At 41.2% G+C, this 21,424-nt stretch overlaps 1 protein-coding gene across 2 annotated transcripts in view; it reads right to left on the reverse strand.

The window, feature by feature from the left end:
- The window catches only part of MRAS (muscle RAS oncogene homolog), an 86,063-nt gene that overhangs the window by 42,609 nt on the left and 22,030 nt on the right, over positions 1 to 21,424 (reverse strand). The gene's annotated exons all lie outside the window — the stretch shown is intronic.

Raw genomic sequence — 21,424 nt, forward strand, 5'->3', positions numbered from 1 at the left:
ATTGTATAGTAACAGAGAAACAATGAATCTGAATTAACTATTCAGCAGAAAGAAATCAGATATTCCATCAGTTCAGATTCCTGTCCATGTAGATATAATAGAAAAACGACTCTCATCCCATCAAAGAGGAAATGATTTGGAATTCTCAAAATGTGTCCCTTCCGATTAACACAATCCCTGGAAATGGGCAGGTTCTCCCTAGAAATCACAGCCCTCTGATACCCTAATTAATAATGCCTTCAGATAATTAATCAGGTCACCACAGATCAAACTTCTCAAGGCATGGCAAGTCAAATGGGAAATTCTTTATTTCCTTTGATTGGTGTTAGAATTCTCCTTTCTTATTTATTTTGGATGAGAAAGAGATAAAGATCAGGTCTGCTGTGGAATCCAAGTTTACAGGATAGCCTTTAATCAGAGATGACCTTGACCTCACAACTGAAATGCCATATGTACAAATCATCAGACCAACCATCAGTCCTTGGATCAGTCCCTATCATAGGGTTGACGTTGTAGGGAAAATAGCAGGAGGAAGACGTATATTATATATGTTTGCTGCCTTGAGTTATTTATATATTATAACTAACATACATACATACATACATACATACATACATACACACGTTATTTATATAGTTGATAACCCAGCATTGCCCGGGTATTTATTTATAGGGGGAATATGTCTGGACCAATTTCTAATGTTGGATTTTCCCCCTTGAGTACTGTGAAGCCATTACCATGGCAACTCCACTCCTCTGTATAGTAGAAGCCATTTTAGGGCAGTACTGCAGTATCCATTTTAAGGCACAACAGGCCTTAACATAACACCCTGGTGGATTTTAGGGGTGTCTTACTCCCACAGTATTTGTTTCCAGAGGTTAAGTCATCTGTGTACCAAGTTTGTTGAAATTGTTCGAGGTGTTCCAGAGTTACGGTGGAACACACACACAGGTATGTATGTATGTATGTATGTATGTATGTATGTATGTATGTATGTATGTATTTATGTATGTATGTATGTATGTATATATACACACACACACATATAATAACAATAGCAATAGCAGTTAGACTTATATACTGCTTCATAGGGCTTTCAGCCCTTTCTAAGCGGTTTACAGAGTCAGCATATCGCCCCCACAGTCTGGGTCCTCATTTCACCCACCTCGGAAGGATGGAAGGCTGAGTCAACCTTGAGCCGGTGAGATTTGAACTGCTGAACTGCAGATAGCAGTCAGCTGAAGTGGCCTACAGTACTGCATTCTAACCACTGCGCCACCTCGACTATATAAATGGCAACACACACACACACACACACACACACACACACACACGGCACCACTCTAGAAAGTGGGAGACCATGAGTTCTAGTCATAACTTAGCCATGGAAAGCCAGTTTGCTGACTGTTGGAAGGTGTGTTGGATATGTTCACTGCCTTGAGTTATTTGTAAAAATAATAAAGGATAAAGGTAAAGGTAAAGGTTCCCATCGCACATATGTGCTACTCATTCCGACTCTAGGGGGTGGTGCTCATCTCTGTTTCAAAGCCAAAGAGCCAGTGCTATCCAAAAACATTTCCATGGTCATGTGGCTGGCATGACCCAGGTTCGCCTGGTGCACCAGTTGCGGCCCTATTTGGACCAGGAGGCACTTCAAACAGTCACTCACGCCCTCATCACCTCAAGATTGGATTACTGTAATGCGCTCTACTTGGGGCTGCCCCTGAAAAGTGTTCGGAGACTACAATTAGTCCAAAATGCAGCCGCGCGAGCGATATTGGGTGTACCAAGGTACACCCATACTACACCTATCCTCCGCGAGCTGCACTGGCTTCCCATTGGTCTCTGAGCATGATTCAAGGTGCTGGTAATCACCTTTAAAGCCCTACATGGCCTAGGACCCGGATATCTATCTGACCGTCTTCTGCCGCATACCTCCCTAAGACCAATAAGATCGCACAGGATGGGCCTTCTCCGGGTGCCTTCAGCTGGACAATGCCGGCTGGCGACACCTTGGAGTAGGGCCTTCTCTGTTGCCGCTCCGGCCCTATGGAATGAGCTACCCCCAGAGATCCGGACCCTGCCTACTCTCATAGCCTTTCGTAAAGCTATTAAAATCTGGCTTTTCTGGCAGCCCTGGGGCTGTTGACCTCTTGATTGAGGTCCAGCCCCCCTTTGACTGGGTGCATGTTGTGTTTCTTCTTAATCTTGTTGTATCTTATTGTTTTAATCCTTTTTTAATATTTTTCATTTCTGTAAGCCACCCGGAGTCCTCCGGGATTGGGCGGCCTATAAATTCAATAAATGAAATGAAAAAGTGCTGAAGGCGCACGCAAAGATGTTTCCTTCCCACCGAAGTGATCCCTATTTTCTACTTGCATTTTTACATGCTTTTGAACTGCTAGATTGGCAGAAGCTAGGACAAGTAACAGGAGCTCACCCCATTATGTGAGGTTAGATATTTGAACCGCTGAACTACCAATGTTCTGATCGACAAGCTCAGTGGCGTAGCCACTGTGCCACTGCGTCCCTTAAAGTCAGGATACCAACAAATACAATTTTGAAAAAGTTGTGTTGACAATTTTTCTTCTGATGAGTCTTAAATGCCAGAAAGTGTCATGAAACTGCTGTGCAAATAAGGAATAGGCATTGTATGGAAATACTCAAATAAAAATAATATCCTAGATTCAAGGACTGTAAAAACTTCTTTCTCGGAGGGCTGGAGGGGGGGACAGAAGAAATCCTGCTTAGAAGTTCTAAAGGCTATGTTTTCTAACAAAAATGCAAATTGGCTATAAATTTAAAAAAATCCATGTTGGGATGATAAATGTAACAATTGGTCTCAAGCTTACGTTAGCAATTCTTTTGCTGTTTGTGTTGTAATAATTATTTTTGGTTCTCCATGATTAATACCATAGTTTTTAAACATTTTATAGGATGATTTATGTTTATATGGTCAAATTATTTCATTAAAGATTGAACATTTATATCCCTTTTTAGATTTAGATGCAATTTTTTATTCAAGATTAGTAGCTCTAATAGTGTGCAGTGCTGTATCATTTATTTCACTGTTTATTAACATCTACCCCTCCCCAAGCAATTCCCATATCAACCAAGCTTTCTAAGTTTCCAGAAGGCAGCAAAGGTTTACTACCAGAGATTTGTTTGCCTATAAAGGATGTGGGGACACGGTGGCTCAGTGGCTCAGATGTTGAGCTTGTCGATCAGAAAGATCGGCAGTTCGGCGGTTCGAATCCCTAGTGCTGTGTAACGAGGTGAGCTCCTGTTACTTGTCCCAGCTTCTGCCAGCTTCAAAAGCACGTAAAAATTCAAGCAGAAAAATAGGAACCACCTTTGTTGGGAAGGTAACAGTGTTCCGTGCGCCTTCAGCGTTTAGTCATGCTGGCCACATGACCACGGAGACGTCTTTGGACAGCACTAGTTCTTCGGATTTGAAATGGAGATGAGCACTCCCCCCTAGAGTTGGGAACATATGTGCAAGGGGAACCATTACCTTTACTTTAAGACAGTATTATCAATGTCATAGTTTAGCTTGACCAACAATCCAAGCAGGATTGTTCATATTCTTGACACGTTTGTGGGTAGAAAACTTTCTCTGCTGCAAATAAGCCTGCCTTGATTTTTGAAACAACATACTTAAAACAAAACACATGAAATTAAATAAACCTTCTTGGGGAAATGTCGAGAGGATTGCTTGGTGTATCCCAGCCAAATCTCATTGAAGCACAGTTGAGCTTACATTTTTGGAATAAACTGCTATGCTTCATTGACAAAATTCAATACATAACCTATGGATGTATTCATTTGCATTTAGTTCAATGCCACTATAACCTGGGAGTAAAATAAACATTCTCCCTTTCTCATATACTCTAATCTCAAGATGGATCTCTGTCCCTGGAGGGAGGGTTCCTGTGTAAAATTTACACAGACAACAGTGCAAACAAGGAAGGGATTCCCAGAAATGAACCACAACACATCTGAAACCATCCTAGGGGTAATTGATCTTTGAAGCTAAATTATGATATGTCAACTGTTGTGACTCAGCAGAAGCTTGCTGTGAGTTGCGTCGGGATGCAGGAATAATGAGCAGCTGTTGCTTGTTAGGGTCGTCTTCTGCAGATAAAAGACAGATGGTGCCACACCTTCATGGCAGAAGTCAACGTTCATGGTTCGTCGTGTGTGGTTATCGTTTCGAGAATCAAGGAGGCACTTGGATAAGTGATTTGCTTTCTGTAAACCTGATTCAAAGAGTCACTTGGTTAAGTGATTTGCTTTCTGTAAACCTGGTTTGCTGTAAGAGCTTTTTGTTTTTGCTTTTGCTATGTAACTTTTTGCCATAGACTTTATCTACATTTATTTTGGGCTCGCAGCCAGCTTGAGCCCGGACTGATAAAGATATTTCCTTTGAAGTTCTGTCTGACTGTCATTTGTGAACAAGCGAAGAGGGGGGTCAGAACAGTCAACCTTAATCCAGATATGGATTTCTAGAAAGAAGAGTAGAGAAACATCAGATAAAATATCCAAGGACAAAAGCTGTGAACAATCCATTGAAAAATATGGTGCCAACTCTCTTCAAAAGAAACAGAAAAGGATCCCATAGTGCAAAGCCAAAGTCTATATTTCCAGTTTACCAACAACATTGAAAAATAAAAGGAATTATTCTCCTAACTTTATGTAGAACCTATATATGCCTTTTTAGTGGATTCATAGAAATCCACTATATTTTCAACAAGTCTGCATTGATATGTCTCATTGTTGTTAATGTCAATTTCAACATATTTGAGATATTTGTATCTTGGGAAGGGTTTCCTTTTTCTAATACAGGACTGTCAAACTCATGACCCATGGGCTGGATGTGTCACATGCTGGCCATGCCCACGCCTGGTTTAGCAAAAGGGAAAAAAGACCTGTGATACTTCTTGTGATGCCATGGTGACAACATGAGTTTGACACCCCTGTTCTAATACATGTTAACTTAATGTTTCATGTCCCTTTCTCTTCAATCAAAAGCAGGGAAAGTCATCTTTACTGGAATGAACGTGATGTATAAAATATTGGGATAAAGCAATAAAACAAGCCACCCCAATTCTCAGTAATGGAGGCTAAATATAAGACAGAACTTCATTTCTTTTCAGTGTCTAGAAGCCTCCATCCTCATCAAAAGCCTATGGATGTTCCCCAGCTTATTCCCTCTGGTCTAGAGGACCTTTCCATAATATTATAGTTTCTGTACTCACTCTCAAAACAAGTAGGGTCTTTGCAATTTTTTTTAGACTTTTACAAATATAGGTAAAGGTAAAGTTTTCCCCTGCTCAGTCATGCCTAAGGTGATCAGACGTCCCGATTTCAGCGGGACAGTCACAATTTATAACAATTTGTCCCATGTCCAGGGCCATTTTTAAAAAGTCCCGATTTTCTGGCTTCATGTTGAAAGCCCAGTGGATTTGCTTAAGAAATCCTAACTGGGGCAAGACAAAAGACACTCTGTCTAACCCCCCTCTCTCTGTCCCAGTACTTTCATTGAAGATATTAAAACTTTAAAGCAAGAAAACGGACCCTCCCTGCCCCTTTAACTCACTTTTATAAGAAAAGATGACCCAGTAGCATAGAGCTCCAGGAAATACTTGATTAGAGAGGTAGCAAGTGTTCCTTCCTGGATTTTCCGGAGGGGAGGGGCACGGAGGTTGGAGGTCGGCTCGTGTGGAAAAAATGGTGGCAAAGTTTCTTTGAAAAATATTTCCCTGACTAATTTCACCATTTTAATTTGCTCAGTTCTTTGTATTAACATCTACATCATTCTGGATTGACTTGGAGTTCCTGCCTGCTGGTAAGTGAGCTGGGTTTTTTTCTTTTATTTTTTTAATGTATTTTAAAATAATATTTTATTTATTGTGCATAGGATTTTTTTAAATAGTTTTATTCTTTGTGGATTCTTTTTTTAAATTGTCTTAGACTATTTAAAAAAAGATTCTATCCAAAATAAATTGAAGTGAAACCACTTTTAAAAATTCTATGCACAATACTTTGAAATGTTTTACTTCAATTTATTCTGTGTGGATTTTTAAAAAAAATTGTCTTAGACTATTTAAAAAAAGATTCTATCCAAAATACAAAAAAACAGCTGCAGTTATTCACTTAAGAACTGTGGCAAGAAAGGTGGTATAATGGGCTTAGTGACCAAAGTTACAATGGCATTGAAAAAAGTGACTGATGACCATTTTTCACACTTAGCGACCATTTTCACACTTAGCGGCCATTGCAGCATCCTCATGGTCACACGATCAAAATTTTCATGTGTGGCAACAGATTTGTTTTTATGATGGTTTCAGTGTCCTGGGGTCATATAATCACCTTTTGACAAAGTGGGGGTCTGGATGGGAGCAAACAAGCTTGCACTCAATCTCGACAAGACCGAGTGGCTATTGATGCTCCCTCCCAAGGATGGTCCAGACATTCCATCTCTTAACCTGGGGGGGTGAAATTATACACCCCTCAGAGAGGATCTGCAATTTGGGTGTCCTCCTGGATCTGCAGCTGATGTTAGAACATCACCTGTCGGCTGTGACCAGGGGGGCCTTTGCCCAGGTTCACCTGGTGCACCAGTTGTGGCCCTATCTGGACCGGGAGGCACTTCGGATGGTCACCCACACCCTCGTCACTTCAAGACTGGATTACTGTAATGCGCTCTACATGGGGCTGCCCCTGAAGAGTGTTCGAAGACTGCAGTTGGTCCAGAATGCAGCCGCGTGAGCGATATTGGGTGTACCTATATACACCCATGTTACACCTATCCTCCGCAAGCTGCACTGGCTCTCCATTGGTCTCCGGATGCGCTTCAAGGCGCTAGTCATTACTTTTAAAGCCCTACATGGTTTAGGATCTGGCTACCTGAGAGACCGCCTCCTGCCATTTACCTCCCAATGACCAATAAGATCACACAGATTGGGTCTCCTCCGAGTGCCGTCGGCCGGTCAATGTCAGTTGGTGGCTCTCCGGGGGAGGGTCTTCTCTGTAGCTGCTCTGGTCCTGTGGAACGATCTTCCCGTAGAGATCCAGACCCTTACTACTCTTCCGGCCTTCTGTAAAGCTGCTAAGACCTGGCTGTTCCGGCAGGCCTGGGGCTGTTGATTAGTATCCAGCCCCACTCTAACATGGTGTGAAATTTTAACCATTGTATTCTTATTTTTAATTTTTATATATGTTTTTGTCTTGCCTGTAAGCCGCCCAGAGTCCCAAGGGAGTGGGCGGCATACAAATGTCAATAAATTCAAATTCAAATTCAAATGGAGAAACCAGATTCACTTATGCTATTAACTTATCAGCTGCAATTATTCACTTAAGAACTGTGGCAAGAAAGGTGGTATAATGGGCTTAGTGACCAAAGTTACAATGGCATTGAAAAAAGTGACTGATGACCATTTTTCACACTTAGCGACCATTTTCACACTTAGCAACCATTGTAGCATCCTCATGGTCACGTGATCAATATTTTGATGTTTGGCAACAGTTACAATTTATATTTGTAAAATGTAGTTATGTTGAAATAAAAATTTTTTACAATACTATTTTTGCATTGTATGAAATTTTTGTTGCTCCGTATAAAATTTTTAATCAATCTCGCCCCCCCCCCCCCCCGGTCAAAGGTGTCCCTCTTTACCAATCTGAAAATCTGGTCACCTTAGTCATGCCCAATTCTAGAAGGCAGTGCTCATCTCTGTTTCTTTGCCAAGGTAGCCAGCATTGTCCAAAAACATTTCCATTGTCATATGGCCAGCATGTATATACACTTAAGCGCATAGCATAATGTTATCTTCCTATCAAAGTGGTACCTATTTATCTACTCACATTTGCATGCTTTTGAACTGTTAGACGGGCCAGAGCTGGGGCAAGGAACAGGAGATCACCCTGTTGTGCAGCACTCGGGTGTTGAACCTGAGCTGTCAGCTTTCCAGCTGATAAGCTCAGCATCTTTAACTGCTGAACCATCACACCCCTTTACAATGATAGGAAATGCAAATAACACAAAATTTCAATTACATTATCATCCTTGATATTCATCTATACATCATTCCTTCTCAAGAAGGTGTTCTACAATTTAGGGAAAGTTAAAACTTTTTTTTTTAAATAAATGTTTTTTAATTTTAATTGAAACAAGTACAGCATCTTTCTTTACATCTGTAGAAAGTGTATCAATCGATTACAGATCCTCCACGGTCAACGAACATAACTCATATTAACTTAAGCATTATTATATATCCATTTTCATTTGACTGTAATTATTATTTAAAAGTATTAATACAAGTAATAATCTTGAACAATACCTGCCCACACCAGTGGGAAAAGAAAAAATCAAAAAGAAAAGGCAAAAAAAAAAGGACAAAAAAACAAACAAACAAACAAACAAACACGACAGGCAGGGAAAAAAAACAAAACACAGGTATCTATTAAGAAAAAAAAGAAGTATATCAGCTGGTTACAACATGCTTTGGTGCTTCTCTTCCATTAATTCATATTAATTCAAATATCTTAACTCAAATGTTTACCATATTAACATCATTATACCTCCAGTTTTAATTACCTATAGTTATTTAAATATCCTTCATCCTTAGCTATATCAGAAAATTAATCCATAACACATGCTGACATTTCATTTACTACTTATAAAGTCCTCTATTTACATCAAATCCTCATATCCTATTTTAGCTGGACATCCATAATATTTAGTTATATCATATATCATAACATTTTCCCAGTGTTGATTAACATTTGATTGTATGTATTTTATTTAGTTTTTATAATAGTGATAGTTATTGTAATTAATACTCTTTATGTATAATCCAAAAATGTTTTCTCATATCCAATTGTTATTTATCATATCGACTCCACATTATATACATTACTATCAATATCAATTATTATTCAACTATATCTGTTACAAAGAGAGCAATTAGATTAGCTAGATTTCTTCAATCTATCAGCCAATTCCACATTATATACATTACCATCAATATCAATTATTATTCAGCTGTATCTATTACAAATTAAAATAATCAGATTTAGCTAATTTTGAGTTATATTCTTGCATCTGTCAGCCTGTGTCCCTCCAACAGCAAGATATTCTTAATCCAGTTGCCATTCGTTGAATAAATTTACCAAATGTTTTTATAAGCAAGTCCAAACAGAAATATCTTAGCACCTTTTGGCTCTGAATGTCAGTGATGAAATAATAATGTTGTCCTGGGCTTGTAAAATTTTTCAGATTGACTTTAATTCTCCAGGGTGGAGTTTCCATTTCTCCTGCACTCTGTCTCTTTAAATGAATCTTCTTTGTGGCTCCCGCCCTCCTTTCTTCCTCTGAGATAGACCAGATGCCATTTCTCACATTTTCCATTTGTATTTCAGGAACATTCAAACATTCAACAATCTCAGTTTTTCCTTCATATTTTAAAATCATATGATCCAGTTTTCTTTCCAATTTTTGAAAAGAGTCAAAGAGCTCTTGACATGCGGAGAAAAGAATCTGAAATGAGGCTTCAGACGCCATGATGTGTCGTAGTTAAAAATTCCAAATATAAACACGCTGAAAACTGTGCAATCTTATCTGATCGTAAACACAGCCAGGTAGTAAAGATGTCAGATCGTGACAGGCTAATTAGTAGAAAGTTAACTTTACGATCCACTTAAAAAGAGTCAGTGAGGGGGGTTGCCGAAGCATTCCTTGAAGTATTTAAGAGATAAGGTCGCCACCAGCCATAAATCCATTAGAAAAAGACCGATTCGCCGCTAAATTCTGCTATTTTATGGTTTCAATTGGTTTAGGCTTTTAGCGCGGACAGCCTCTCTTGAGTAATAAAATCAGCTTACCAGATGACATCACTTCTGCCATTCTTAGGGGCAACCTGCAGTTTCAGTTAGCACGCAGCTAATCCAGAAAGGAATTGGCATGAGGAGTTAATACCCCCCCCCCCAGAGACTTGCGGGTGTCTCTGAGATCCTGGGTCTCTCCTCACCTTCACTGTCGTCTCCGGGACAGCTAGAGTTCAAAGAACCCGTCCAAAAATCCTTCGGAATAGAGGAATTTCAGGAATAGCCTGAAACTCCGTCTTCTCACTGCTAAGCCCCGCCTTCTTCCCATCAGGGAAAGTTAAAACTTTAACTAACCACACTGTGTAGAAAGAACAGAACAGCCACCAAAAAACAAAACAAAAACAACCAACCCTTGAGAATTCATAAAAAATTTCCCTGCCCTAACAGTTGTCTTCCACATTAACAGTACAGGCAGCAATAACAGATGCAGCAATATTAATTCTGTGAGACTTTGTCCTAGAGATAATAAACCTCCAGCTCACAAATGTAAATGAAGAATAGTAATCAAACACAACTTACCAATAGTTAAAATCGCAAACAATTTCAGCAAATGGAATTTCACTATGAGTTTTCCATGGAAAATGAGGTAATTGGAGAAGTCTGATTGGAGTCACTGTCCTTTGCACTATTTCAGGATCTGGGAAGGATTTTGTGAGCTCCCTGCCCCATAACTGAAATGAATCCCCATTTTGATTACGGGATTGATTCTCTTAAAAACAGGTCAGAACTGGCCTGGCAGGCACATTAGTAGGGGATCAGCAATGGACAGAAACTGTGCTGTAATTTTGGCATTCTAACCCCAAATGCTTAATTAGAAACAGTTTTGTAAAATGGAGCAAAAAAAAAAAGAGTAAATAAATCACATTTTACTTTACAGCTTCCACAGATTGGCAGCCAGGTTTGGCTTCTTACCCTCTGCATTGTAGAACTTGATTGAGGGAAAATAAAGGCTCTCTGAGTAAATTGGGTGCGAAATAGGTTAGTCTACACTGTTTCAGTATTCTTGTGGCACCTCTCTGTGCCTTTAATTTATATTTCAGTAAACAAGATAGTGAGGTATTTACAGTTCAAATGCCTCAGTTAACCTTCTTTCACAAAGGACTAATTCTGGATTGGAGATGAGGAGAAACATAATTTTGCTCCTTTATTTCTACTTCATGTTTATTTTATGGGGATTGTAGATCTCTATAATAATATGTACCATGCATTCAGGTATCTTTAAAAATGTAGGAAACAATAAGCATGGCTTAAGAATAGAATACTGTCTCTAATATAAGGTGACCAGATTTTCAGATTGGTAAAGAGGGACACCTTTGACTGGAGGGGGGGGGGGGGGGCTTGATTAAAAAATTTATACGGAGCAACAAAAATTTTCATGCAACGCAAAAATAGTATTGTAATATTTTTTTATTTCAAAATAACTACAATTTACAAATATAAATTGTAACTGTTGCCAAACATCAAAATATTGATCACGTGACCATGAGGATGCTGCAACGGTCTCTAAGTGTGAAAATGGTCTCTAAAAGTGTGAAACCGATAGTCATCAGTCACTTTTTTCAATGCCATTCTAACTTTGTCACTAAGCCCATTATACCACCTTTCTTGCCACAGTTCTTAAGTGAATAACTGCAGCTGGTATTTTGTATTTTGGATAGAATCTTTTTTTAAATACTCTAAGACAATTTAAAAAAAGAATCCATACAGAATAAAACTATTTAAAAAAATCCTATGCACAATAAATAAAATATTATTTTAAAATACATTAAAAAAATAAAAGAAAAAAACCCAGCTCACTTACCAGCAGGCAGGAACTCCAAGTCAATCCAGAATGATGTAGATGTTAATACAAAGAACTGAGCAAATTAAAATGGTGAAATTAGTCAGGGAAATATTTTTCAAAGAAACTTTGCCACCATTTTTTCCACACGAGCCGACCTCCATCCTCCGTGCCCCTCCCCTCCGGAAAATCCAGGAAGGAACACTTGCGACTTCTCTAGCCAAGTATTTCCTGGAGCTCTATGATACTGGGTCATCTTTTCTTATGAAAGTAAGTAAAATGGGTGGGTGGGGATCCGTTTTCTTGCTTTAACTTTTTATCTTCAATGAAAGTACTGAGACAGAGAGAGGGTTTAGACAGAGTGTCTTTTGTCTTGCCCCGGTTAGGATTTCTTAAGCAAATCCACTGGGCTTTCAACATGAAGCCAGAAAATCGGGACTTTTTAAAAATGGCCCGGGACATGGGACAAATTGTTATAAATCGTGACTGTCCCGCCAGAATCGGGATGTCTGGTCACTTTACTCTAATATGAAAAAAGTGACATTCCTGAAACATTTCCTATGGAATGGAGGGCAGATTGTACCAATACAACTCATAGTCAGAAAGCCAATAAGTTGTCATAGCATAGTCAGTGGAGTTAAAGATCTCTGAAATACATACTAAGAGATGTGCCAAAAGTACTGATGAAAGAAATGTCCTTCTGGGTTCAGCTCCAAGTGGGGAAGAAGACACTGGAGACATGGAGGCTGCTTGGAAAGATTATTGTTGGACAGGGCCACATGGCTGGACCCCTGAACAGAAAAGGTGATCTCATGCTTCAATGTTGGTGGAGAAGAAGAGAAGGGCTGAAGGAGGGGCTTGCTAGGCTTTTTATACCCTGTTTAGTCCCACCTCTCTGTTTCCTGTTCCTGTGTAAGAAATGTATTCTGATTGGTTATTAGACTCCCATGGGGCCATGCAGGGGCTACTCTCTAGGCTGTGTTTTGAATCCAGGTATGGATGAATTCTCAGATGCCATGTGCTCAGTTGAGTAAACTTCCAATATTATCATGCCTTTCTGCTGTAGCTGCTGGTGAAGTCTTTATTATGTAAAGTGGGCTAGCCTGGCCATCTCAATGGCCCATTAACTGGGGATGGGCAGGAAGCTACAGGCAACTATTCTGTCTTTTAAAACATGTCTCTTCTTTTCATATGCAGAGAAATATTCTGCCTTTTCAATATTTCCTAGGATTTTTCATTTTTCTGGGAGAGGGCTGGATGATAACTTCCCACAGTACCATTGGCAAAAAAAACCAGGGAGTGAAGTTAATTGAACATGGGCTTGAGCAGAGGTGTCAGACTCAATTTCATTGAGTGCCGCATCTGGGTTGTGTTTGACCTCAGGGAGCTGGGGTGGGTGTGACCAGGGTGGGCATGGCCAGCTAGATGTCACTTGTGTGGGGCACCTGTGGTGGCCCAAGTGCTCTGTTAGTGAAAATGGGCTCCCGAGCTCCGTTTTTGGCTGCCATGGACTCCTGCAATCTTCTGCTAGCGAAAACGGAGTTTGGTTTTCACTGGCAGAAGCATCGCGGGCTGGTCTCCACTGTTTCCAGGGCAGCCCCGCAGGCAGATCTAAGTACCATGTGGGTTGGATCTGGCCTCTGGGCCTTGAATTTGACACCCCTGAGCTAGAGCCTCTGATAGAGTCTACCTTGTGGCAATAAGGGCAAGAAAACATAATAATTCCTCCACCCTCATTGCATCCACAAATAGTTGCCCAGCAGCCCTGCTTTGTGTGACTCAGTCTCTCCTTGAAGAAAATAATACTGAGATTCACCTACGGGGTCACTGTGAGAAATATGTTGCACCACCAGCAAATAAAGTCACTCATATTTGATCTACCTTCGATTCTAGTCTTGGAGCGGGACCCACAGAGGTTACAGAGAGTTAGGTTCTGTCAAACCTGAGGAAGTGAACCAGGGTCCTTGCAGCTGTTAGTTTGGCCAGTTTTGTGTTAGATCTCTGTCCCTAATGACTGATTAAAGGCTATGCAAGAGGGGACCCTTGATTGGGTCTTGGTTTTAGTTAATTCTTCCTTGAGGGATGGGGTAGTTTCGTCTTGACAGCGGTATAGCCTCTCCTCGAAGAGTTATTGCTTGACCCAACTAGTTTGGACAATTTTAATCCAGTCTCCAGACTTCCATTTTTGAGGAAAGAAAGTGGTCATGTGGCAGCTTCAAAGGACCCTGGATGAAATAGATTGATTATCTGAACCTCTTTTAATCAGGATTCAGGCTGAATTATGGGACTGGGATGGCAGTGATCACACTTTTGGATGACCTCTGGTAGACACAGGATGGGGGTTGTATAATCCATGCTTTTTATGACCTCTCAGTGGTCTTTGATAGCATTGATCATGATATTCTTATGGACCAACTTCAGAAGTTGGGGTTGGGTGGCACTGTATTGTTCTGTTCTCCTTTTTTCGGGTTGGCTCCAATCAGTATTGATAGAGGGAAGATCTGGCCCATGATCCCTACTTTATAAGATGCCCAGGACTCAGTTCTCTCTCATTTCCTATTTGACACCTACACAAAGCTGCTGGAGTAGGTGATCCAATGATTTCAAGTGACTTATCGTCAATTTGTTGGTGATAATCATCTTTATGTCTCCACTGTCAGCAGTGGTGGGTTTCAATTTTTTTTAGAACCTATTCTGTAGGTGTGACCTGTTTTGTGGGAGTGGCTTGGTGGTCATGTGACCGGGTGGGCATGGCCAACTTGGAAAATGTGGGAAAACTCACTTAACGATACTCTTGCTTAGCAAACAAAATTTTGGGCTCAATTGTGGTCATAAGTTCTCTTTCTCATCTGGGAAGACAAGGACCGGAGTCATCGCTGGCGACGCAGAGCCTCATGATGGCTCCAAGCCATGGAAAACATAGGCACGTGTGCACCCCCTGCACAATTACAGCCTCGGAGACTCTCGGAGGGAAGCCACAGGCAGCTGGGCAGCTGGGTCCCTTGCCCTCAGAGGGAGGAAGGGCCAGTTGGAAGAGGGGCTTTGGTCCTGCTGCCTCTGGTGGACGGGGCATTACTGTCCCATGGTGAAGATTCCATCCCTCATCCCAGAGCCTATGTAACGGCGGGAACTTCTTCTCACTTGCCCGGGCTTCTGCAAAGGCTTCCCTCTCCATGGCTGTAATTGTGCGGAGTGTGCGCACACCTATGTTTTCCATCCTTCCAGCGGGACCTCATCCTTCTGAAGAGGACCTGTCCCTAAAGAGGGCAGATGTGGTGGCATCACTCTTGGGATGTTCTATGGAGTCCCCCAGGGAAAAACACTGTGGGGGATGGCTTTTTAACTAGGCGGCTGTCAGAGAGAAGAGGGCAGTGCATACCCGTGGGCTTGTGCAACAGCCAAATCCTTGCCTCCTGTTCCTTCTTCATTTGCTGCACAAGCCCATGTGGCATGCGCTGCCCTCTTCTCTCTGACAGTTGCCTCATTTTCAATGGAGGGGGTGGGGAATGCATGCGTTTTCCTCCCTCTGCATGGATTTCCCACCCCTTATTGGTAATGAGGCAGCTGTTGGTGGGGCAAGCCTGGTGTGGACAGGCGGACAAGCGAGCGGTGACTGGGCGGGTGGAGGAGCGAGCAAGGGAGCAGGCCATGGGAGGGAGCATTCCGGTACTCGGCCTCTGGAAGAATGGGTACCAGAAGACACACTAAATTTGATGAACAGGTACGCATGTACTGGGGCATACCCCCTGAAACCCACCCCTGACTCTCAGCCACCTGAGTGATGCCATGGATATCCTGTCAGAGTGCCTGTAGGCTGAAGGAGCCTTGACGGGATGCAATGGACTTTGACTCAACACAAGCAAGTTTGAGTGGCTTGCATGGCTGAGTGGTATTTGTGCCTTCCAGTAACAAGGGTCCTCTGATCCTGGATGGTGTGGCATTGCCCCAGGCAGACTTGGTGTGTCATTTGGGGGTACTCCTGGACTCATATCTCCTACTAGAAAAGGAATCAGCAAAGGACTAGATTCCCACTGAGGGCAATCTCTGTCTGGGAATTGAGACATACCCAATTGGAAGTCACCTGGATGGAGTCTAGGTGGTCATTGGAGAAAAGCATCTGCAGTTAGGGAGAGGGAAATGGAGACCTTTCTCTGTTCCAGAGAACACTCCACATTATTGACTGTCTGCACCATGGGGCTCTTTAGCTGAAGACACATGGTAAGCTAATTATTTTTTAACTGATTAAGCCACAGCAAAACTAATCAACTGATTTCAACAGAAGCAAAATACCCCAGAATCTCTGAATACAGAGCTACACAATACCAAGGAACATGCTGTGCAATAAGGAACCTACCCTTTCTCACAAAGAAATTAACACTTTCCTCAGGTTTCTCAAAGAAGAAACAGGAAGAATGAAATCCAGGCAATGTATACTGATCCTGTGCTTTTGGAGATAAAACTCACAATGCACCGGAGAGCTGTGTAAAGCTGTGAAGGAGCATATCACATCAATGGAAATTGAAACAAAGAACTCCCCTGAAGCTGTTTCATGAAATCCTGGAGCCCCCTGCTTCTAAGACAAAAGTGAAATTATATAGTCTTGTTTCAAGCCTCTATCAGCCGGTTCTCCATATAATTTCTTTACACTAAAGTAATTCCATTCTATATTTGTTCCACAATGATCAAAATACAGCTCCTACCCATATACCAAGGTCCAGTTGTTTGGTTTCAAGGGTTTGACCCAGAGATGGTATTCAGCAGGTTCTGACCAGTTCTGGAGAACCAGTAGTGGAAATTTTGAGTAGTTCAGAGATCTGGTAAATACCTTCTCTGACTGGTCCCACCCCTATGTGTTCTCTGCTTCCCAAGTCCCAGCTGATCAGGAGGAAATGGGGATTTTGCAGTAATCTTCCCCTGGAGTGGGGAGGGAATGGCAATTTTACAGTATCTTTCCCCTGCCATGCCCACCAAGCTACACCCACAGAACCGTAGTAAATTTTTTTGAATCCTACCACTGGTTTGACCACCATAGTTCTGAAAAACTCCATAACCATGGAGAAATACAAATTGTTTTGGCGCGAAGAAGGAAACTTGATTATGCTTTTTCTAATGGTTATTCATACAAAGTTCAACAGCAGAGAGAACCCATTCTTTGTTTTGACAAATTTTGCTGAGAAGCAGGTAGAGGATAATAACAATTTATTAAATGTTTAAATTTATATGCAGCCTAACTCCCAGTGACTCTGGATTGGTGGTCAGAGATTTTTCTCTCACTAAAATGTGACATTTGTGAACTCCTTAGATATCTGAAAGGACTGGCTTGTGAGAAACTGAATTGTCCAGATTATCACTTTGAGTCCATCTAGAAGTGACATCTCATGCAAGCTGTAGGAGTGGTTGCAGTGTATATTACATATAATTGCTGAACAAAGAGAAAAAAAAGAGATTCAGTCCTTTAATTGTAATATGGAAGGAAAAGAGAAACAGCTGTGGGTTCTTTTTCTAAGATCTATTTTTAAAGAAGAATAAAACATTTTCCTAGTTCTTTTTTCACAAAATGAAAACCAGCATGAACATGAACATATTTGGAAATGCATGTCCTCCCACATATGGCCATCTGTGCAAAATTTACAGCAAACCCAGAAAACAGCTAGTTTCGTGAAGAAAAAAATAGATATGACACTGTTGTATTGAATTAAACCTCAACTATTAGGAAAGAATTTTCAGAACCAACTTCTCAGACCTTCAGGAATTAAATTTGGTGGAAAAGTAAGGAGTTTTATTATCTTAAGAGCAGTGTGGAAGAAAATAATTCCACAGCTGCTGAATACCTGAAGCAGGCAGATAATTTAAACCTTTGTAAAGATATAAATAGTGAACAGTTAAGATTGGGAGTATCAATGCAGCCGGTCTTGAGAATAAATGACTGTTAATTCCAGAATGAAGAACTATAGTTCTTCCTATGGACCTAATTTAACCAGAGAGATGTGCATATACTAATTCTAACTGTGGCATGTTCCTGTAGCTATTTTTCTGCTCTCCATTGTAATGAAGTTGCTTTTATTTATGGGAAGGGGGCATGATGCCTTAGCGTTTAAAGACTCTGAGCTTGTCAGGTGGAAAGCTGGTAACCTATGTTATAGACTTGACAATGTGCAATGGGGTGAGCTTCCATTACTTGCCCCAGCTCCTACCCACATAACAGTTCAAAAGCATGCAAATGCTAGTAGAGAAATAGGCACCACTTTGGTGGGAAAGTAACAACATTCTGTGCACCTTGGCATATACCATATTTTTTGGAGTATAAGACACACTTCCCCCCTAAAACAGGGTGAAAGTTTGGGTGCATCTTTTACACCAAATATAGTCCTGCCCACCCGCTGGCCCCCACCCTTTGGCCTCTGCCTCCCAGAAATTTGCCTCCTTGCAGCAAACAGCCTGTTTCAGTTTCAGCTTCAGTACAGCTTGATTAGCACAAGCAGCTTTATTGTCAGTTGGATTGGCCTCCCGACCATCAGCTGTTTCAGGCTGCAGGGATTGCCATTGCCTATTGCTATCTCTGCATGGCCCACTTTCAGCCTCTGCATGCGCCATTTTCTGCCCATTCTGATCCCTGCCACACAGAATGGGTGGAAAATGGGGCACGTAGAGGCCAAAAATGGGCCATGCGGAGGCTGAAAATAGCATGCGCGGAGGCAGCAATAGGCTAGGGCAATCCCTGCAGCCTAAAACAGCTGATCGTTGGGAGCCTGATCCAACCAACAATCAGCTGCTTGTGCTAATCAGGCTGTGCTGAAATTGAAACTGAAACAGGATGTTTGCTGCAAGGAGGCAAATTGCTTGGAGGCAGATTTTTTCTCCTTGTGCTAATCAGGCTAAACTGAAACTGAAACGGGCTGTTTGCTGTTTGCTGGAAGGAGGAAAATTGCTGGGAGGCAGAGGCAGATTTTTTTTCATGATTTCCTCCCCAAATGCTAGGTATGTCTTATACTTTGGAGCATCTTATACTCTGAAAAATACGGTAGTCATGCTGGCCACATAACCATGGAAGTGTCTTTGGACAATGCTAGCTCCCTTGGCTAAGAATTGGACAGGGAAAATCTTTACCTTTTAAAAACTTTAGGGAGTGCCCAAGTACAGGGACATTGGTGTTTGAATGAGGATAATCATTCTCATGAGTAGGAGGAACTACTTAAATGGGTAGTTGCATATCCTCTTGAAAATGCTGTGTGCAGGACTGAGCATTAAAAGGCAACTCCAACCTGACTAATGTTATCTGGTATTTCCATAGAAAGCAAGGGACTTTCTGGTCCTTCAAAGGTCATGACAATTAATAGGAAAGAAGACAAAGAGGAATGAAAAATCAAGGAATGGAGAATCAAGGTCATCCAGGAGTTGATTACTGTAGTGACAAGAGTGAAGATCTGGAGGAACAAGGTAAGATTGCTTTCCATTGTGGCCTACCTGTTTCAGATAGAAAGGTAAACCTATACAATCTCTTCTGCAACCATGAATTTTGAACCATCATACTTATTCTGTTATCCTAATTTAATTCCAGGGACTGTTTTGAAGAGAAAGTGAATATTTGTAGAAGGGAGCAACAGGCAACCCAACAGAACAAGGCAGAGTTGAAGTCCACATATCTTAAAATTGCCAAGGCTGAGAAATGCTGCCTTAAAGAGTAAACAATGCTGCTAGTTACAAAGTGTGTGTAATTTTATCGCAATTATAATCCTAAAATGTTGCTTGATCTTAAAGTAGATTCTAATCAGTGATATTTTTTATAGTAGCAATGTGCGTCACTTGAAGCTCATCATTTTATAGTCTTGTTAATATGAATTAGGGCCCTGGGAGGAGAGTTTTTCATTGGGATCATAGCAGGAACTAGCAGAATTAAGTCTCAACCTTAATGAAAATTGCTTTCTTTTTTAACTGTAGATTATCAGCAATTGAAGAGAAGTCAATGAAATTCAAGTGTTACATTTAGCATCACCTTGACTTGGGCTCTTATTTTCTTTTTCTCTCAATCAATATGCTTCACCTTATCTGCCTCTCCACCTCTCTTTTTCACACACTGAGATTTTTTCCTAGAAATTCAAGACAAGTTCATTAATAAAATATTGTATCTTAAAAGCATTATCTGTTTTTTCTCATAAAGAGATAGTCTAAATAGATATCACTTTGCCACATATTAATTCAACCACCTCCAGGCCCAATATTTTCCTCAAAAAGAATGAGGAAAAAGAATGCTACCAATTTCTAAAATAAAAAAGGTATTTAGCTGTCATCATCATCTAATGCAAACTAAGTCTTCACATCTGTTCTTTTTAGCAAAGACCAGGCAAGTAATAAAAAAGAGCAAATGAGGAAAAATAAGCTATTTGGAATATAATTCAAACATCTGTAATGTATTATTGTGTCCAAGATGATTTATATTAATATAAAAATAATTAAATATTATTTTATTATAAATAATTATATAAATTTATAACCTGACAGCTTCTCCACCCTCTTTCATTATCTTTAATCATATAGATAGGGCAACAGACCATATTTCATAATGAGAAAGCCAATTAGAAATTGAGGTGGATTATTAACATTATTGATTAAATAATATATGCTGTCTGCTTCCCAATGAACCTGGGAGTAAAAATAAACTAAAAATGTTAAAAACAGGAATAAAATAGAGTGAGGGGCAGAAAAGAAGAGTACATATGGACAGGAATGAAATGGAACTAACCCACATAAGGCTTTGTTCTCCCTTGACAAAGGCCTGGATGAAGAGCCAGCCCTTCAAAGTCCTCTAAAACACTAGTAGGCTGAAGTCATTTGGATCTTGCAGGGCATCTCATTCCAGAGGACAGGTGCTGCTATTGAAAAGACATGCTTCCAGGACCCTGATAAATGGCATCATTAAACTGAAGGAACCGGATTGTACAAATCCTGCCAAACCAAATCGGCCAAGCAGCTGTTATAGGAGACAGGAGGTCCCACAAGGACCCAGGTTCTAATCTATGCGATGTAGAGTTTTGTAGAAAACTGCTACACTGTGAATTGTACATGGGAAGCAAACTGGCAACCAGTGCAGCTGGCAAAACAGAAGTGTTATTTAGGCATACCCATCATTTCCTGGACTCATAGAGTGGGACACACGCTTGACCAAGTATTTCTCTCGGGGCAGTGGAGACGTGATCTCGAGTTAAGGGCAATAGACATCTCGCCCTTGTCATGGTCGGATCACTACCTGTTGAGGCTTGATTTTTGGAAGCTACTCCCCCACTGTCCCTCCTCCTATTTAACATCTACATGAAGCCACTGGGCAAGATCATCCGCCGGCACGGGATTAAATACCACCAGTATGCGGACGATACTCAGCTGTATCTGTCCGCCCTGTGCCAACTCAGTGAAGCGGTGGAAGTGATGCGCCAGTGCCTGGAAGCTGTTAGGGTCTGGATGGGAGTGAACAAACTCGCACTCAATCCTGACCGAGTGGCTGTGGATGTTGCCCCCTAAGGACAGTCCATCTAGTCCGTCTTTAATCCTGGGGGGAGAAAACTTTCCCCCCTCAGAGAGGGTTTGCAATTTGGGGGTCCTCCTGGACCCGCAGCTGACCTTGGAACACCACCTGTCAGCTGTGACCAGGGGGGCCTTTGCCCAGGTTCGCCTGGTGCACCAATTGCGGCCCTATTTGGACCGGGAGGCACTTCAGACAGTCACTCATGCCCTCATCATCTCAAGACTGGATTATTGTAATGC

This window comes from Thamnophis elegans, chromosome 1 (genome assembly GCF_009769535.1).
Source record: "Thamnophis elegans isolate rThaEle1 chromosome 1, rThaEle1.pri, whole genome shotgun sequence".
NCBI classification, from domain to species: Eukaryota; Metazoa; Chordata; class Lepidosauria; order Squamata; family Colubridae; genus Thamnophis; species Thamnophis elegans.